Here is a 20,871-nt window from a genome sequence, read left to right on the forward strand (position 1 = left end):
TAAGGCACTGGGCCACATGGTCAGTTTGAACTGCAAGGTTGGTAATTCAAACTCACTAGTCACTCCTTAGGAGCTCTGGTAGCGTAGTGATTATGAATTTGACTGCTAACCTCAAAGTTGGCATTTCGAAACTACCAGCTGTTCCGCAGGAGAAAGATGAGGCTTTCTGCTCCTGTGAAGATTTACAGCCTTGGAAACCCTGTACAGGGTCACTATGAGTCAGAACTGACTCCACAGCACATAACCACCACCAGTCATTCCTTGGAAACCTTACACAGGGTTGATATAAGTTGGAACCTACTTGATGGCACTTAACAACAACAATATACCTGCCGTGTGACACTCATTTACATTATCATCTGGTTTTAACAGTGTTTGACTTTCATTACTCCTCATCTATAAGATACACCCTTACAGGGTATTTGTAGTCTCAAGGCCATAAAATCCATTTTGATGATGACCTACCCACTGATCAATAGGTTCATATGGCATGAAGAGAATTGTTAAAGTTTATAGGGAAGTGAGAGTAGGCTTGTCCATCTTGGCAGATGTCCCATCCTGTTGAAGTGAAGAATCAGTTTGAGATGCTGCTGCTGCTGAAGAGATTGCAGACAAAGCAAAGGAGCCCACTGAGGCTGACCTCAGTGAGTTGTGTGGGGACATGATCTCCAACATGGCCACTTATCTGGCTGGGGAACTGACGGTCACCAGTGAAGATGATAAACCCCTGAAAAATATGAATAAACCAGCTTGAAGTATCTTGAAATGAAAGGCATTGTTGTGTAGTGGAAACGTAAAGGAATGAAACAAAACTATGCTGGGCTGCAGCCTTATCTGGATCAGTTTAGCTTCACTGAGGAACAATCCCTCTAGCAGGTATTTTACAAGCTGCTGCCCATTCCAAAAAACTGGAAGCCAAGTAAAAGAACCTGAAGAAGTGATGTAAAGTCTAATCCTATGGGACAAAGTGTTTTTTAAGTGTAAAAATATTTGCTAAGATTTGAATCATGGGGCTGATAAAATTATTAAAACTTATAAAAAAGGAAATTATTCTGGAACATCCCAGCATTGAAGTTAACTGGAGAACTCTGGCTACTCCTGAACTTCTTTGAGGTACTTTTCCTCAGAAACTCACAATTATAACTCCTTCCCTTCTACTTAAATGCTTTAACACCAATTCAGGCAGAGACTTAAAGTTCAAAATAAACCTGGGTTTGCCAGTAGGATCAAATGAGGGGATCTATTTTCTCTGAAGGTGGCTGAGCATTTAATGATTTTCTTAAATGACTAGTTCTTGTGTTACTGTATAAATTCTTATTTTGCTCTCAATGATGCTAATGTATTGTTACAAAAAGAATCTAAAATTAAAAAGGAAAAAAATATTCACAGAGAAAACCAATATTTCATAAGCCTCTAAAGTCAAGAGAGAATAACAGTGTCTAGGAAAACTAAAATACACCACTGTCTAGTGGTAATAGAGCTGTGCTTGACACGTGAAACAGCTTTGGATCACATTTCTGAGAGTTAAAGAAATCACACAATTCTTGTTGTTGGGGTGAAGTTCCATAAGTGTGAAGAAAGCAAGAAGCTACCATTAAGTTGTAGAAGATGAAACAGTAAAACTTAGACTAGAGAGATCTGAAAGTATTTGAGATCAGATAGTATGTCTTTGTCTTATGGACTTGAATAGGAATAAATGGGCCCTGATGAGTAGGAAAAAATGGGTTTCCTATTTCTCCTCGAGAGCATTCCACTCCAATCTCAGAACCAGTCTGATTCCAGTTATGGATTAATTTGCTTTCAATTATTGGGTAGTAACAGATAGATCAGGGATTTTGTTCAGCTACCAGCCTCTGGTCTTTTGTTTCCTCAGTATAGGGAGTACAGATTTAGTGATTCCAGCAAGATTACACAGTTATTTGGTAGTTTGTGCCACTTTTGCTTCAATTGGCAGTTAGTAGCTGTGAAAGGACTATATTAGTTTCTTAGGGTTGCTGAAGCAATAGTATCACAAAGTGGATGGCTTAGAACAGAAATGTATTGTCTCAGTTCTAGTAGCTGGAAATCCAAATTTAGGGTTTCAGGAGAGTCAGGCTGTCTTTGAAGAACTTAGGGGAAGGTCCTTTCTTATTTCTCAAAAGCTCTTGGTAGCGTCAGGTGTTCCTTGGCTTTTAGAAGAAGGTTCACATGACTATCCTTTATCTATTTCTCTGTGTTTCTTCTCTTCTTTTATCAACACACTACTATAATGGAATTAGGAACCATTCTATTCCAGTATAAATGCATGCTTACTTAGCTGATAATTAAAAAATATATATATATATATGCACTTTATCCTCACTTATCAAATATCCTATTATCTGATATTTGTTGTTGTTGTTAGGTGCCATTGAGTTGGTACCGACTCATAACGACCTTATGCACAGCAGAAAGAAACACTGCCTACTCCTGGGCCAACCTCACTACTGTTGCCATGCTTGAGTCAATTGATGTTGCCACTTGGCCAGTCCATCACGTTGGGGGTCTTCCTCTTTTTCTCTGACCCCTTACCTTACCAAACATGATATCATTCTCCAGTGACTGGTCCCTCCTGACAATATGTCCAAAGTCTGAGAGACAAAGTTTGGCTATCTTGGCCTCCAAGGAGCACTCTGGCTGCACTCCTTCCAAAATGAATCTATTGGTTCTTTTGGCAGCCCATGGCACTTTCAATTTTCTCCTCCAATACCATAATTCTCCTCCAACACCATAACTGATTTTTGTAGTCATGACAATATTTTTTTAATCTGCCTGTTTTGCACATTAAAGATACATGTCTGGCACTAACAAACATCAACATGCAAGATTAGAGTAATGTAGGCAGTGATGATTTAAGTTATGCACCAACTTGGGTAGGCCATGATTCTCAATGATTTGACAGTTATATAATGATGAAAATGAGCAGTTATGTAATCATGTAGTCATCCTCCATTTTTTTTATTAGATGTGGTCATCTTTATTTTCATATAATGCCAATTTCAGCACAACAGCCTGGTTTTGGAAACCTAACTATGTTGATGATGTGATGCTGTAGGAGAGCCACTGGACTGCTGACCACAAGGTTAGCAGTTCAAACCCACCAGCTGCTTATTGGAAACCCAGTACAAGGTTGGTATGAGTGAGAAGCGACTCGATGGTACTTAATAACAACAACAGCAATCATGTTGATAATAAAGGAATGGATGTATTTGCAAACAAGGTCATATTCACAGATTAAGGTTTGATCATATCTTTTTAGTGGGCACAATTTTTGAGAGGGTCATAATTCAGTTAATAATAGGTATTTTCCTAATGAACATATCCCCATGTGTTCTTTGTTGTTGTTGTCAGGTGCCATTGAGTCAGTACTGACTCATAGTGACCCTATGCACAACAGAATAAAACACTGCCCAGTCCTGGGCCAACCTCACAATCGTTGCTACACCAGAGTCCATCACCTCCGTTACTGTGCCAATCCACCTTGTTGGGAGTTTTCCACGTTTTCTTCAACCCTCCACTTTGCCAAACATGATATCTTTCTCCAGGGACTGGTCTCTCCTGATACTATGTCCAAAGTATGAGAGACAAAGTTTGGCCATTTTGTCTTCTAAGGAGCACTCTGGTTGTACATCTTCCAACACAGATCTGTTTTTTCCTTTGGCAGTCCATGATACTTTTAATATTCTCATCCAACACCATAAGTCAAATGCATCCATTCTTCTACAGTCTTCCTTATTTGCTGTCCAACTTTTGCCTGCATATGAGGTTATTGAAAATACCATGACTTGGGTCAGGCTCACCTTAGTCTTCAAACTGCCATGTTTGCTCTTCAACACTTTGAAGAATCTTGTGCAGCAGATTTGCCTACTGTAATATGTCATTTGATTTCTTGACTGCTGCTTACATAAGCATTTGTGCATGTCTACTCTCCAGATCCAGATTTGGTTACATGTCGGGGACCCGCCTCGACATTGGGGTTCAGTTCACGAGGAGAGGATAACTGACGGCGATTCATACATATCAAGAATACACAGAAAGAGACAAAGAGGCACCCCAAAGCCAGGGTGGATACATCACTGATAGGCAGGCTTGGGACTACAGGCATCGTGGCCTCTGCAGGCAGCAACTCACTGCCCTGCAATCTTTACTGCATGCCTTCCAACCCGTAATGCACTGCTATCTTTACTCTATGCCTGCCAACCAGCAATGCACTGATCTTTACTCCATGCCTGCCAACCAGTAATGCACACCTGGGGAGGCCCGGGCCTCTGCTTTATTCAGGGGAGGAGTTTCACATCAAGCTGGGAGGGACTTAGGCAAGGTACAGCTAACATCACTACTTTTCCAGACATTCAGGTAACTTTACATAGTACTTTTGCTGGTTCGAATCCCAGGCCAGCAACTTGGATTCTCAGGCCCAATTAACATATCTATAGCCCCTGAGCATAGTTGGGGGAAGGTGAGAGATAAAGACAAAAGCTTGGGCGGAGTCCTGCTGCTTTGGCTTCCTGAGCCAGGTCTGCAGGAGGACTCCAGACGCCCAGGTGAATGGGCTGCACCTGGAAAAGGATTAGGGAGGATGGGTTCTTTGTCTATAAACAAAGAGCTGTGAAGTAGCTAAGACATTTTAGTTAATCCTTTGGAGAAAGGCAACCTTGCAACCTTCAGTCTTGGCTTTAGGAAAATACCACATTTATCTGTGGATTGTCAAAGGCTCCAGTGTATTAATTTAATACATATACCTGAATATTAATATGAAAGCAATTTGCCATTAACTGCCAGTGGCCTCATTTGTTACACTCGGCCCTAGCGGGCCTCGAACCTCTGATTAGTCTTACACGGTCTGCAACAGTTACACAGTCTAGGAAGTCAGCAGCTAATCTTACTAATGGAACATCAACAGAATGTCCAAGATAGGGACAGGTGGTAGTGTTATTAAGTACCATCGGATATATTTTGACTTATAGAGTCCATGTGTGTCTGAGCAGATTGTTTTGTAAGGTTTTCTCGGGCATAATCTTTTTGAGAGCAGATTCCCAAAGACAATGTGAATCTTGAAAATAAAACCTTTAATGTGAAAAGGGTTTGGGGACCTCAATCAATATAAATATATTTTATATAATAATTTACGTAAAAAGTAATTCCTCTATAGTCATTGAATATCAGCTAGGTGCAATGAAAACTAGAGAAGGTATTATAAAAAATTACTGCCCACTCCTTAGTTTTTTTTAAATTTCCCATTTTTTGTTCCAGATAGCTACAACAACATTTATGTAAAGGAAGTACTCTTCTATAAGCAACTCAATGTTATAATACTTTACCGTTTGATATTTATCCTGAAGGCATCTCCTTAATTGTCTCAGCCATAATAGAAGCAAACAAAATATTATTAGCCCATTTTACTGCTGAATAAACTGAAGCTCTAGAAAAGTAGAATAAATATATGAGTGATGTTAATGTAAATCTTGGAATTTGATATTTGACATTGCCTTTGAACTCATGGGAAATTTAGCCTCTCATTAACAACATTTAATTGACAACTCTGTAACACTACTATGAGTTTACACTTGTAATTATATTTAATCTACTATTAAATTCTAACTCATGAATACAGAAGTAACCCTTTTTGAAATGTTAATGATGCAGTTTGTAATATATTATGATATATATGATTTTGGGAAGTTAAATATATGTCATTCAATATGTCACACATAAATATAGAAATGAGATTAAATGAATGGTGTATGTGTGTGTGTTTAATCACCAACTGAATTACAAATGTACTAAAGACAGATCTTTAAAAATTGTCCTCTAGAATAAAATATGCATACATTACCTGTGTTTACTATTGTTCCAGGTATGTGAATTAATAGTTAGTTATAAGACATACAGTATCTGGTTATTTATACTATGCAACTGAAACCTGCCATATTAATTGTTTCTTTTAGAAGTACAGATAATTGTAATCCAGTGATTGCCTTTGTTCCAAGCAATGGATTTTAATTACATTTGGAAAATGTAATTAATAATAATTATATTATTACAACTACAAAATATTAATTGCAATTACATTATAATAAAGAACTCTGATTCCATTTGTGAAAAAATAGAAGTGATTTTCAAGCTCAAGTCATTCTTTAACATCATAGATGTAAAATTGTTTTTTGTCTTTTTTTTTTAACCAGAGCTATTCTTTATGGAATAAATATATTCTCTTTTTACCCTTTTGACCTCATATAATGCTAAGAATATTGTACTTTTGATTCAATATGCACCCTAAACAGAAAGAAGAGTCAAATTAATCAGAAAATGTTTGGATACGTTATTTTTGTTTGCTTATTCAAAGATTATTGTTGTTAATAGCTGTTGAGTCAGTTCCAACAGCCTGTATAGGGTTTCTGAGGAGTTACTGATGGGTTTGAACCACCGACCTTGACATTCAGATGACCTTGCTACCCAGTGCTTACCTTACAATGTCTCAATAGAGAAGGGTTATTGTTGAAACTATTGAAATGACACATTTGAATGAATTGACTAATTACAACAGTGAAGATGGCAGAAAATATTTGTATCCAAGTACTTTAAAAGATATTTTGATCTGACCATGGAGTCTAAGTCTTAGGGCACTATCTCAACTAGTCAGGTTGATGTTAAGGTGTGTCTGATATTTTCCCCCAGCTTCATAACTTGTAATCCTATATACAAAAATTAAGCATTTTGAGGATGAATATCAATGCCTTCCTTGCAAGATATGCTGATTTCATCCAATCTCTGGATTGTTTATACGTTCTGGACATTCCTTAGTTCATAAAACTCCTTCACAGAATCTACACATATCAGATTACAGTTTCTGAATGTATTAATAACGTCTTTACAGTTCTTCAAACTATATATTTAACCATTTGGCAGTCTCCTCAGAAACTAAGGATAGAGTGGATTTAGTAATATTGAGTGAGAGAAGAAAAGATGACTTTGCCTTTATTCAAGTTAATTTCCATACTGAAGTTTTAAGATTTCCCCATGGTACAGAAACCAGTTCTGCAAGCTAAAGATCCCACCAGATTATGTAATAATATGCCCCAAATCATTTTTATTTAATCTAAAGGAACAAATACAGAAAAGCAAACTAACAGAACAAATACAGAAAAGCAAGATGATTGCGCTTTTAACTAGTGACTTAGTTGATCATGAAGCATGAAGTTTGACCATACTTCTAGAATTACTTATCAATATGATAAAACTGTTGAAATTAACTATAATAAAATAAGTAATACTAAGAAAGAGAACCATAATAGTGCAAAAGCTACTCCCATTGAATAGGGCATTATAGATATAAATAAAATTTCAGACTTTGAGACAAGAAAGACCAAATTTTGTTGACTGTCAGTAGAGTTCATATTTATTAAATAAGTGAATTTATAAAGTACTCAGACATAATCTTAAATTCTTATGGGAAACAGGATATTTCAGAAATCGGAGATAGGTATTGACAGGAAATAATTTCTTCCCCTAACACAGAGACCATGTAATAATCATGCTAAAGTCAAGGTGATATTTGATATGTACTAGTGTTCAGGTCATATGGCTACCTATGACACATCTGGGATAAAGACAATTTATGGGATAATTTGCTAATTCAAACATAGTCTACATGCTAAGAAATGCTGGTGATATGGCTATAATATGGCTTTGTAATGGTTAGGGCTCTGTGTCAACTTGACTAGACCAGGACTTTCAAATCGTTTAGTAGTTGGGATGTGCTTATTCTCACAGGCATAGTTAGCTCTATGATGAGAGACAAGGAGTAGCCAATCTGTTGAAAAGAAGATTCCTTGGGGGTGTGGGGGGGAGGTGTAGCCTGCTCCAGTGAGTGGGACTCTCTCTCTTCTGCTGGGGACCTGGGGCTCTACAGTTATAATATATATATATATTTCATTGGAGTCCTGCTGTGGTGCTGCAGAATAATGTGTTGGGCTACAAAGACAGTTTGGATGGTGAGGTTAAAGGTTTAAATCCACCAGCTGCTCCTTGGAAACCCTACAAAGGGTCGCTATGAGTTGGAAATGACTCAACTGCACTTAACCAATCAACCATATTGCACGGGTTTTGCTTCTCTAGAAAAACCGACCAAAGACAGGCTTCATCAACTGGCTAGTAGATGCCCTCCTCCATGTGAACATTTTCTGAATTTCTATGTCAAGGAGAGCCAATCACTACTCATCTGTTAAATAATTAGCAAAATATTGAATGTTTAGCCAAATGTGAACAGATCATTTTGCTTCTCTACTAGATCTTTTCAAGCAGGACTGGACACTTACTTGCATTTCAAAGGGAAATAAAAATGTGGGGCCTTTGTTTAGAAATTATTATGCATTTCAAGATGACAACAGCAGAGCAGTAAACCAGGTATGGGGACACGTTTATCCATAGGACGTTTTGCTACTACATGAGCTGAGTACACCTTAAAACTATCCTGCCTACAAGTGTACACGAGTCGGTTGTGGTGGTGATTGTGTGCCATGGAGTTGGGTCTGATTCACAGTGACCCTTTATAGAGTTTTTGAAGCTACAAATATTTGTGGGAGCAGAAAACTTCATCTTTCTCTCATGGAGCAGCTAGTGGATTTGAACCACTGATATTGCAGTTAGCAGCCCAATTCATAAGCCACTACACTACCAGAACTCCTATATGAGTGATGAATGCGGAAAATTCTTAAGTTAAAAAGATGGTTCAGTTATTATGTGGTTTTTTTTTTTAAATAAAAATACTGCATCTAAGAACTAGTTGAGAAAGTTGAGGTAATTATGTGATTAAAATACATATTCTGATGGCTAGTGACATGTTACATATATTTACTGTGTAAGAGGAATATTGGGTTGCTTAATAGATACAGCTAATTGAAATGATCCTGAATAGTATGTAGCATGCACTCTGACGAGTTTCTACAACTAATTTAGAATTCAGCAGAATAATGTGAAGTCTTTTACTACTTAATTAAACTTCAGTAATGCCTGTTTTACCAAGATGAATAAAATACATAAATTGTATGAGATGACATCTAATGCACACAAAAAAGAGAAATGTAAAAATCAGAACAGTGGGTACATTAAACTGATTCTTAATAATTGAAACCAATTTAATCATTTGAGATTATTTTATTCAAGCTGACGTAATACTGTAGCAGTTATATTCTAATTATAACCTGTTTCATTTTACTCTGCCTTTCTAGTTAATTATTACAGTCAATTTGTAAAATGACATGGTTCCACATTTGCATAGGTCACTATTAAATAAATGAATAGCTGAAATTACTCTAGCATTGAAGTGTCAACTTTGGTAGAAGTCAAGAGGACTTCAAATGTTCCTCTAACACCCCTTAATGTGTTAATGACCACTATTAAACTGCAATTAAAAGGCCAGGAAAAATGCATGAAACAGTTAATAGAAAAATAGCACAGACACAATTAAAATAATTCTAGATTTTTTTTTTTTTTTGACTGATAGAAAATAAAGTGATATGCTGTAAAAAGTGTAGTGTGAATCTATTTCTAACTCAAGGCAGAGTTGACAGTTTAATGATAACAAATCATAGGCTGCCTTTTTGGGGAGCATTGAACGTCAGCTTAAAATTAACATCAGTAGTAAACAAGACAATGTGGTGATTTTACCTTGTATTTAAATTACTACTTATTATGGTACTAAATAATAGCTTTAAATAACTTGGTGTCCAGATTACTGATATACAGCGTATCCATGTGAGAAAAAGAGAGACAGTACTGAAAGATATGTTTAAGGTTTTGTCATCCTAAATAAAGGATAAACGTATGTCTTCACTGTGCAGTCTTGTTAGAGCTGCCTGTGAAACCTTTCTCTGAATCCGTTGCACATTGAAGCCCTAACACTATTATTAGAGCATTTCGCTCAGCAAAGGAATGAGTTAGGATGATCAGCATAGACTCTCCAAGTATCAGAGATTTTGTTTAACTCAAGAATGTACCAGAAAAACAAACAATTAAAATTATAGACAAACTTTCATATTCAAAGAAGTCATGTCAAAGCCAGAATTAGTGTCCGTGAAAGAGACAGTTTTACGATGTGTTTCATGGACATGTTGTTGATAAACGCCACCAAGTCACTTATAATTTATAGCAACCCTGTATAGGGTTTTTGAGATAGTAAATCTTTTGGGGAGTAGAAAGTTTCATCCATCTGCCAAGGAGCAGCTTGTGGGCTGAAATTACCGACTTGCAGTTCAAAGTCCAGTGCTTATCCTGCTGTTACCACACACCATCATGGGTATGATTTTCACTAATTTATCCAGATTTCACAACATGTGAAAGTCACCTCTTTCTTATTAGGTGCTATATACTGGCTACAAGATACGAATGCATCAAATGTTTGTACTAAATATACTGACCTATGGGGTACTGGGAGTCCTGGTATGATGCTGTAGCAAAAGCACTAGATGGCAAGGTCTGTTTGAACTGCAAGGATGGTGGTTCAAACCCACCAGCTCCTCCTCAGAAACCCTATACAGGGTCTCCGTGAGTTGGAACTGACTTGATGGCACTTAAAAATAGTAACAATGGCCCATTGTAGAGTCCTAATTTGGTGCTGTGGATTAATGCATTGGATTGCAAAGTTGGTTTAAACTCCAAAATTGGGGGCTTCAAGCTCACCAGTCACTCCTCAGAAACCCTATACAGGGTCACTATGGATTAAAACTGACTTGATGGCATTTAACAACGGTAATGATGGCCCATTGTGGCTAACTATAGGTGTGAATACAACTGAAGACTTAAGCAGGGCACCATGACAGTTACCAGGGTAACTAAAGTACAGATTCATTGCCACATCTTTTTTCCCATGATTTTATTAATATTTCAGCCCAAACTAGATTTTTGCTTGAATTATCTATGTTGTCTTAGTTCACTTAAATTCTTACATGCAGTTCATGTATAATTTTTAATAGACTTGTGACCATGATAAATTCATGGCTAACACTGAATCCTTGATAATAGAAATGTAGTCAGCTCTGATCATTGATTTTAATGATTGGTTGAATATGCCATTAGTGGTATGCTCTAATGGTGCATAATATTTATATACTTTTAATATCAACTCCATTGAAAATCACTTGACCCATGTCTAAAATGTAACCAGTGGGAAAAATTGCATTAAATACTCAATATCATAGAAATGCTTGGCAGTGCCTAAGAGAGAAACAAAATATCTATTTTACTATAACAGCCCCAAATTGGAAATTCTATGGAGGCACCAATGTCAGATTTCAAATAGGAAGAATAGTCGATATACCATTTTGTAGGTTCTTTAAGCATAACTGATGGCCAGAAATAATCAGGAGAACATTTATCAAAAGTATGGTGCACTATATATGAATTAGACATATGAGAGAGAAGATTTGTAAAATGTTATGATCCCCTCTTAGGGGGGTCAAGGAAAAATGGATTAGCTATAATTGTTACCTACTTCCAAAGGGCAGTTTTAAGAGAACATTTATATTTAGCTTGTTTGCCATTCAGATATCCTCCCCATGAATTCTGTTATTTCTCTCTTAAAAAAAAAAAAAAAAAAAAATCATTGGCAACTTAAAAAATAAAAAATGTTTTCTTACATTATAAGCTACTGTAGGGAAACAAACCATGTGGTCGTTACTCCCATGATTACAGCTTGGCACACTGGAATCAGCGAGACTGAAGTGTCTAGTTGAATGTCACTTTTCCTGTGGACATAAAATGGCAATTGAAATAAGGTTGTGCTACTTTCTGTGTCAAAGGAACTCTGGTAGCGTAGTGGTTACGAATCGGGCTGCGAACCTGAGGGACAGCAATTCAAAACTACCAGCTGTTCCACGGGAGAAAGATGAGGCTTTCTGCTCCCATAAAGATTTACAGCCTCGGAAACCCTGTACAGGGTAGCTATGAGTCAGAACCGACTCCACGGCACATAACAACAACAACAATAACTTTGTGTGTCTGTCTTGGAAGCTTTTTCCCAAGGGTTACCTGACCCAATGAATGCCCTTCAATCCCATGCATCATATTTCACACTGATAAAATAGAGATCAGAGCTGTTGTTATTTGTTGTCCAGTTGATCCTTACCCATAGCGACCCTGTATAGGGTTTCTGAGCTCAGAGTAACTGGTATTTATATAGAGATGCTTTGGTGGTGGTTATACTTGTTAAGTATCTTTGAGTCAGTTCTGATGCATAATAATCCTTGTATATGGTTTCCAGGCAACAGGTGATGGGTTTGAATTGCCTACCCTGCAGTTAGCAGCCAAATGCTTATCCTACAGTGATACAGCATGATTTCAACAAGGAGCTGTGGTAGCGTAGTGGTTACGAATCGGGCTGCGAACCTTAAGGCTAGCAGTTCGAAACTACCAGCTGCTCCGTGGGAGAAAGATGAGGCGTTCTGTTCCCGTAAAGATTTACAGCCTCGGAAACCCTGTACAGGGTCGCTATGGGTCGGAACCTACTCGACAGCACTTAGTTAGCTTAGCTATGTTGTTAATTGCTGTTGAGTCGATTCTGACTCAAACCCTATCTAGGGTTTCTGAGGAGCAGCTGGTGAGCTTGAATGCCAACCTTACAGTTCAAATGGCTTTGCAGTCTGGCACATTAACCCACAGCACCACACCAGGACTCCAATGGTTATATAGATTATGGTAAAGAAAGGAGGTTAGAGACTGTGGTCACATTCCTAGTCCCTTCACTGACCCTTACAGGAAAGGTTACAGAGGAAAGGGGATATAATGTCGTCATTATTCTTAGCACTCACCAGAAAGTAAACGATAACATATAAGGAAAGCAATATTGGCTATCAATCTGTTTAAACAGGAACAATTCTTAATTTCTATTGGTCTTCAGGATAAAGTGTGGACAAAGGAAACTGAGGTTCATCTATCCACAGCAGCATTGACCTAGGCTGTAAACTATTACTGTAGTTAAAATGTGTTTTTTGTTAGTCTTTAAAAAAACATTCAATCAAAGTGGCAGGGCAAGGGTAAATATATGTGATCAGGTTGACTCTCCTCAAAGAAGAAAGACATTTCTCTTTGGAAACATTGGAGGCTGGAAAGGAAAGGCTGTATTCTTGAGGCAAGGGTTGCTGCATTCTGATGAGCTTTGTGCTCCTCCTGGAAAAAATAGGTCATTCTCTAATGAGAAATCTGAGTGATGAGATCAGGTTGTTTTTTGGTACCATCAGCAGTAGTCACAACCTGATCAGATAAATAGGGTCAGGTTTGGAACCATGGTGAATCAAAGGTGAAACGAAAGGAGAAAAGTGGAGGCCAAATGAAGAACATGTAAGAAATAAGAATCAACATTAGCCAGTGCCAGAGGTGCCCGTGGGGCAGGCCCTCACGTTGATCATTTATACTACAGAGAATGGCAGGAATACTCAATTAATTAAAATGTTTTCCTGGAGTCTGTATGGTTAGGAAAAAAAGAAAAAGAGAGAGAGAGGAAGAAAAGGATTCTGTTTATTTTTTTTCTCAAGTACTCCATGTACATTTCTTCTTCTTTTTTTTTTTTAATCCTGGAAAGAACCTAGACTTTTTTATCAAAAATAACATTGGGATTGGAAGTCTGCAGTGGAAACTGGAAGATTAGCTTTGTCCAGTTGTTAGAAAACACCTTGCTTGAGAAAGATCAGGAATAGGAGGAGGTATCTATACTATTACCAAGCAACAGGGGAATTGTAAGAGACAACTAACTCTAATCTTGGTGAACTGACTCAAAGAAAGAAATAGGTAGGCTTTAGAGGTGGGACTAGCCTTAATAGGATTTAACAATCAGGCAATTCATTTCCAAAGAAAGATATTGACATAGAGAATTGCTCTTTGGTAGTATCTTCCTCTGCCAATCAGCAGTCCTCATCAAGAGGTGACCTGAAAGATATTGCCTACAAATGCAGGTTCTTTAAGATACATCCATAAAGAGAAGGCTGGAAAGAACAGGGACAGGTGAGACCTCTAAATTGTAGGCATTTTTAGCCAAGTGGTTTAGTCTTTTATACAATTCCTTATATACTAAGGAATTATATGTAGCTTTTTTTAAAATGCAGATTTTATACACTTTGTAATTATGCAATGATATAATTTCCTATACCACCATAATTATATTAAAAACATTCATTAACTAAACCTCTTTCAAGTGATTCCCCTAATATAAACTTCAGGAGAAGCATATAATGGATACTAGGCTGAATCAGACTGGAGATGCTTTTCACATAAGCAACTGATCATGTGTCCTAGAGTGTAATAATGGAAATTAAAGGTACAAAACACATATACATGCACAAACAGAAAAAGAATAACACAATACAGATGTTAAGAAAATTAAAAGGAAGATGCTTTACTTCCAGCTAGTTGGAATCCAAGAAGTTTCTGAGAAAATGGTACTTGATTAAGACACAGAATTCAGACATCTACACATTGAGAGGACAGGTGGTGGGGGAGTGGGGGCAAAAGTAAAATGCTGAGAGTTTAATTTTGCTGGAGTCATAGGATGATTCCCCACTTTACTGGTTTATTGAGACAGAAAGATAGATTGGAGTCAAATTATGAAGCTTTAAAAAACAACGCAACAAACTTTAATACATACAAAGGGAACTGTGAAGGTTTAAGGGTACAGAGTAACATAACATTGGGGATATGCATAGGATGGTGGAGTGGTATGGATGGTTGTGAGAAAAGACCAAAGACAAAAAAAAATAAAAATTAAGAAGGCGCTTGCATACTGGAATTGCCTTACTTTTCTAGGGCTGCAATAACAAAATACCACAAAATATACGGTTTTAAAGAACAGGATTTTATAGTTTTATGATTCTGGAGGCTGAAAGTCAAAATCAGTGTGTGTTGTTGTCCAGTTGGTTCTGAGCCATAGCGAACCTGTATAGGGTTTCCAAGGAGTAACTGCTGAGCTTGAACTGCCGACCTTCCAGTTCAAATGGCTTCGCCGTCTGGCGCATTAACCCACGATGCCACACCAGGACTCCCAAATCAGTGCATAAGCCATGATAATTCATTCTGAGAGGTGAGCTGCTCCAAGCCTCTCCAAACTTCTAGTGGTTACTGGCAATCCTTGGCATTAATTTGCCGTTCATTGATGCATCTTTGTATGGTGCATTCCCTCTGTGTGTGACTTTGTCTCCATGTCTTGCTCCTCTTTGGCAAGACATCAGTTGTATACAATTAGCACCCTTAAAGATTTATAGCCACAGAAACTCTATACAGGGTCATGATGACTCGGAACCAACTCTACCGCACATAACAATCACGACCACCACCACTACCTACTCCAAGAGTACATCGTATCACCTAATAATATTCTCAAAGAAAGACCTTATTTCCTAAACAAGGTAACATTCACTGGCACAAGGGTTAAAGCTTCAATGTATTTTTTTTTAAGGGAACACAATTCAACACATTCTAAGGCCTGTGCTGTTGTTGAAGCTGAGTGTTGTCCAGTCAGTTCTAACTCATACAACCCTTAGAGAGTCCCCAAGGAGTGGCTGGCGGATTTAAGCCACCAACCTAGAGGTTAGCCATCCAGTACTTAATCTACAGCGCCGCACCAGGACTCCACAAGAGCTATACAGAGCGTGCACTTAGAAATGAAACATATTAATTTTTACTCATTTTGGAAGGTCATTTTCATTACTCCCCTTTGGAGGTGCAAAGATTAGATACAATACTCTTCTCTGCCTGACTGTTTTAGCAATTACCCTTTACTGTGCTGACAACCTCAACATCTTCAAGTATGTTGTGTATCATAGTGTACCTGGCTGCTTAAGAGTCTTGGGTAGTACATACAGTTAACAGATATACTTGCTAACCAAAAGGTTAGCAATTTGTATCCACCCAGATACACTTTGAAATAAAGACTTGGAGATTTACTTGCAAAAAATAAACAATTGAAAATCTCATGCAGCACAATTCTGCACTAACTCATAAAGGGTCACCATAAGTGGAAACTGCTTCAATGACAACTTTTTTTTTAATTGTCTTTAATATTCATATAAACTTAATTCCTTCTTTCTTTTGTAAATGACTTAACTGATTTCAGCAATTGCTTTAAAAATATTTAGTCATATTCCAAATATGCTATTATTTTGAAAACATTAGAATATTGCTGTGATAATTGTGATGATCAGAACAGTAGTTTAAAATTTTTGTTTTATTTCATGAAACTGTCATAATAAAATCTTCAGAAGAAATTTTTGAACTGTGATTTCATTGTCCTTTAAGAATATTTGTGGAAATTTGTGGAAATATGTTTGGAGCAAAAAGGACAATATGGTAAATTTAGTACACCAGAGGAATGAAATTTATAAGGAGAAGGACGCAGTTCTATCAACAGAAAGGAGGGAGATAGAAATAGTCCTGACATTCTTCTCAAAACCTTAATAGTGTTGTTGTTTTTAAGTGCCATTGAGTAGGTTCTGATTCATAGCGACCCTGTATAGAGTTTCCAAGGAGTGGATGGGTTTGAACTGCCCACCTTGTGGTTAGCAGTCAAGTGTTTACCCTGGAGTGCCACACAGTATAGGACTGGTCATTTTCTAGGCTGAAAGATAAAATGAGACAAAGGATTTAATTAAACTAATTTAAGATACTAGCATTGTAAGACCAGTTGAACAGATAGCTCAGTTTCAGGAGAACAGAGAAAAAGAATTATAGGAAGAAGCATAAGGGAATATTAAAAACTGACAATGAAAACCAAAAAAGAATTAGCCATAGAAATGGGAGGAGGATACAGAGACAGAAGGGCAGATGGAAAAAGTCCTGAGTGGCCACATGTATGATAAAAAAGTTGAATATGTTCAGATGCTCTAGGAAGGTTCGACTTGAAATAGTACAAACCAAATTTACTTAACAGGTTTCTAAACACTGTAAAATTATCCTTTAAGAATGTACTTAAATTAAAATTTAGAAGTCTGTAAACTTATTTGGTAGTTTTTCAAAAGGAAAATAAGAATGCATTTTCTTTCTGTAATAAATTATTTTCTGCTTCATTTAAAACTATTTCTTTATGCTTAATTTTCAGAGGGAAAATGTATAAGAACGTCAGTAATTGCTTTGACGATATTAGAATGAGTTAGTTGTTCGTATTGTTAAAAATATAACTGAGTTTTAAACAAAAAAATAAAATTAATTGCAAAGTTCAGAAAATGTAGATCTATTTAAAGCTGAGATGACAGTTTTTTAGCATTGGGATGTATCATCTTGACATGAACTGTACTAGGTAGATTAGTCACTGACACAAGCAAAGTCAGAATTCACATTACAGCACATGCAAACTCCATGGAAATACAGTATTAGCACCCATGGTAAGCCGTGATGAAAAATGAAAATAAAAATTGACGTCAATAGTAATAAATCTTCACATTCAATAATAACGAACTACACACGTACATTTTCACATTGTGAACTATAAGGAGCTCTGGTAGCGGTTACGAATTGGGCTGCAAACCTCATGGTCAGCAGTTTGAAACTACCAGCTGTTCCACGGGAGAAAGATGAGGCTTTTTGCTCTGGTAAAGATTTACAGCCTCGGAAACTCTGTACAGGGTCCCTATGAGTCGGAACTGACTCCACGGCACATAACTACAATAAACATTATGAAATATACCTTTAATGCCGTCTATTTAAATTAAATTTTTTGTGTTATAAATGTTCTGTGAAAACATAGGTGAAGCAATATAATTTTGGTGTAGATTAAATGTAAAACACATTTGCTGCATGGCACAATGACAAAAAAAATGGCATTATTAGTAATACTTTGGCGATAAGGATGATCTGAAATAAAAATCAGCTCTTCTTTACATAAAAAATACTACAAACCTTTTTTTTTTTTTGAAATTTTCCTCTTTTACTTATATTGTGCTAATTAAGTTAACCTTTTGCTCACTTAACCTAGAAATGTTCTGAGCATTAGATTAAAAGTGGTCCCTGTTTTTCTTGTATGTTCGAATTTCTTTTTCATAATTCAGAAAGGATGACATATCTTCCTCAGTATTTTCTTTGGAAATTAGTATTTCAGGAGAGAAAAGTGCCTTGTGTCTTTCTTAGTTATGTTTAGTTAGTAATTATTAAACATGCAAAAATATCCTGAGTGATTTTAGAGCATGTTTAACAATGCTTTAGAAACTATTGTTACAAGAATACAATTTAACACATTTTTGCAAGTATATATGCAGACTTTAAGATTTTTGCATTTTGAGGGAGACATTCTTAAATTCCCTTTTATTTTGTGGGGTTTTCATTTTATTTTGCTGTATTGTTTTTGTTTAGGAAACAGTTTGAAAAAAAAAAAAATGTAGGTCCTTATCTACAGTTGCCTACATATCTGAAGTTAACAGTCTTAGTTGTGTAAAATACAAATTCAGGAAGTTCAGAAACCTGATGTACAGGCAGAGAGAAAGCAGGAGGTGTGGAGAGAGAAATGACTCACAATTCCCAGTCACATGACACTTTGGCCTACAATTTGGCAGTGGATTACCGATGTTGTGATGGTAAGGGACATATCCAAGACATATAGACTTTAACAACTAGTAAGCCTTAAAGGATTAAAATGAAAGATGATGGGGAAAGAACAGTTGGGCCTTTTCCAGGAAAACCAAAAAGGTTTCAGTTTTTGACAGCTAAGTAAAATAGATTATGGACTCCATAAATAAAGAAGATTGTTATGAACGCTTTTTACTGTCTTTATGGTAGAGTTTATGCATGTTCAGTTTCTAGGCTATCAGAAAATACATACAGTTCATAAAGCATTCATTTCAAACTAATTACACACACGTATAACTGGATTTTCTTTTCCATCATTTGCCCCGAGTACATTTAATACTGTTATTGTTTTTGTTAAGTGCTTTCCAGTCATTCTGAAACATAGCAACACTGTGTAGAATTTCTGCAGAGTGGCTGGTGGGTTTGAACCATCGATTAAGCAGTTAATCGTTCAGTGCTTATCCTTCAATGCCATGCTAAGGTTTAGTAATTATTGTTGTTGTTGTTTTGTGCCATTAAGTCGGTACCGACTCATAGCGACCCTATGCACAACAGAATGAAATGCTGCCTGGCCCTATGCCAACCTTCCAATCACTGTTACAACTGACCCCATTGCTGCTGCCACTGTGCCCTTCCATCTCATTGGGGGGTTTGCCTCTTTTTCTCCAACCCCCCACTTTACCAAACATGATATCCTTCTCCAGGGACTGGTCCCTTCTGAAAATGTGTCTGAAGTATGAGAGAGGAAGTCTGGCCATCCTGGCTTCCTTGAAGTATTCTGGTTGTATTTCTTCCAATACAGGTTGGGTTGTTCTTTTGGCAGTCCATGGTACTTTCAGTATTCTCCTCCAACACTGTAGCTCAAATGCATCAATTCTTCTATGAGCTTCCTTATTCACTGGTCAATTTTTGCATGCATATGAAGTTATTGAAAATACTATGGCTTGGATCAGGCGCACCTAAGTCCTCATACCACTGACTTAGTAGTTAGCAGTCCAGTGCTTACCCTACAATGCCACACCAGGGTTTCATAATTGTTGTTGTTAAGTACCGTGGAGTCAGTTACAACTCATAGTGACCCTGCACAGGGTTTCTGAGGCGGTAAATCTTTATGGGAACAGAAAACCTCATCTTTCTCCCATGGAGCAGCTGGTAGTTTCGAACTGCTGACCTTGAGGTTAGCAGTCCAATTCATAACCATTATACTATCAGAACTCCTTTGGTAATTAAGTAAATATTAATCACTGTCTATTTTCATATTTGAAACAACTTAAAAAATTAACAATGCTAAAAATTATTGAGCTACTTTTAATTTTATTCTGATCTTTGTTATTATATTTTATTATTAATATGAAATTCACACATTAAACTTCTAATTTTCAGAATAAAAATAAATAAAACTGACATTTTATGTATAAAATGTGAATTTTTTTATGAAATATATTTTAAAGGAGTTGCCTTATTACTGACTTCTATAGTTTTTGTTGTTGTTACGTGCCAGCAAGTCACTTCTGGCTCAGAGTAATCCTGTACAGGGTTTCTGAGGAACAGCTGGTGGTTTTGAACTACCAGCCTTGTGGTTTGCAGTCCAGTGCTGATCATATAGCATCACACCAGGAGTTCATGCCATATATGGCATATATGTGTTATACATAAATGTATGTATGTTTATACAGCATCTCTTATCTGTCAGTGTTTACTTATAGACCTAACCTTGAATGAATTTGCAATCTCAATTCTCTCCCTTTGTAACAGACAAGATGTATCTTTGTTTAGGAAAACTGTCATTTTAGCATGAAGTCCACAAAAAGTAAGCACCTTGTAAAAATTTAAATATTCTAGCAGGGGGAAATTAAAATTAAATGAGTCATTCTTAAAACCAGAAAATCAAAGAGGGGGAAATAAATAGATATAATTTGATGCATAATTGAGACAAACATTATTTGGAATATGGGAAATAAAACATCACGTACGTGTTTAGATGCTTTTAAAGAGTTCTTCCAGAAAACATTATTAGGATTATGTAAGTTTCCCTCCTCATGTGGTGCTGTTGGTTAATGCGCTGCACTTCTAAGTTCATTTGAATCACAAAGTCGCTGGTTCTAGCTCACCAGCCCCTCATCAGAAACCCTATATAGGATAGCTATGGGTGAGGACTCAACAGCACTTACCAACAACAGCAATATATATAATATGGAGTCCCTGGTGTGGCACTGCAGGATCATGTGCTGGACCGCAAGGTCAGTTTGAACTACAGATTGGCGATTCAAACACATCATCTGCTTCTCAGAAATCCTATACAAGGTCACTATG

At 36.9% G+C, this 20,871-nt stretch overlaps 1 pseudogene; it reads left to right on the forward strand.

Annotated features, from left to right (window-relative positions):
• Positions 1–661: 661 nt before the first annotated feature.
• Positions 662–941, forward strand: LOC102819595 (annotated as a pseudogene).
• The last annotated feature ends 19,930 nt before the right edge of the window (positions 942–20,871 follow it).

Source organism: Chrysochloris asiatica, unplaced genomic scaffold (assembly GCF_000296735.1).
Source record: "Chrysochloris asiatica unplaced genomic scaffold, ChrAsi1.0 scaffold00032, whole genome shotgun sequence".
Classification (NCBI taxonomy): domain Eukaryota; kingdom Metazoa; phylum Chordata; class Mammalia; order Afrosoricida; family Chrysochloridae; genus Chrysochloris; species Chrysochloris asiatica.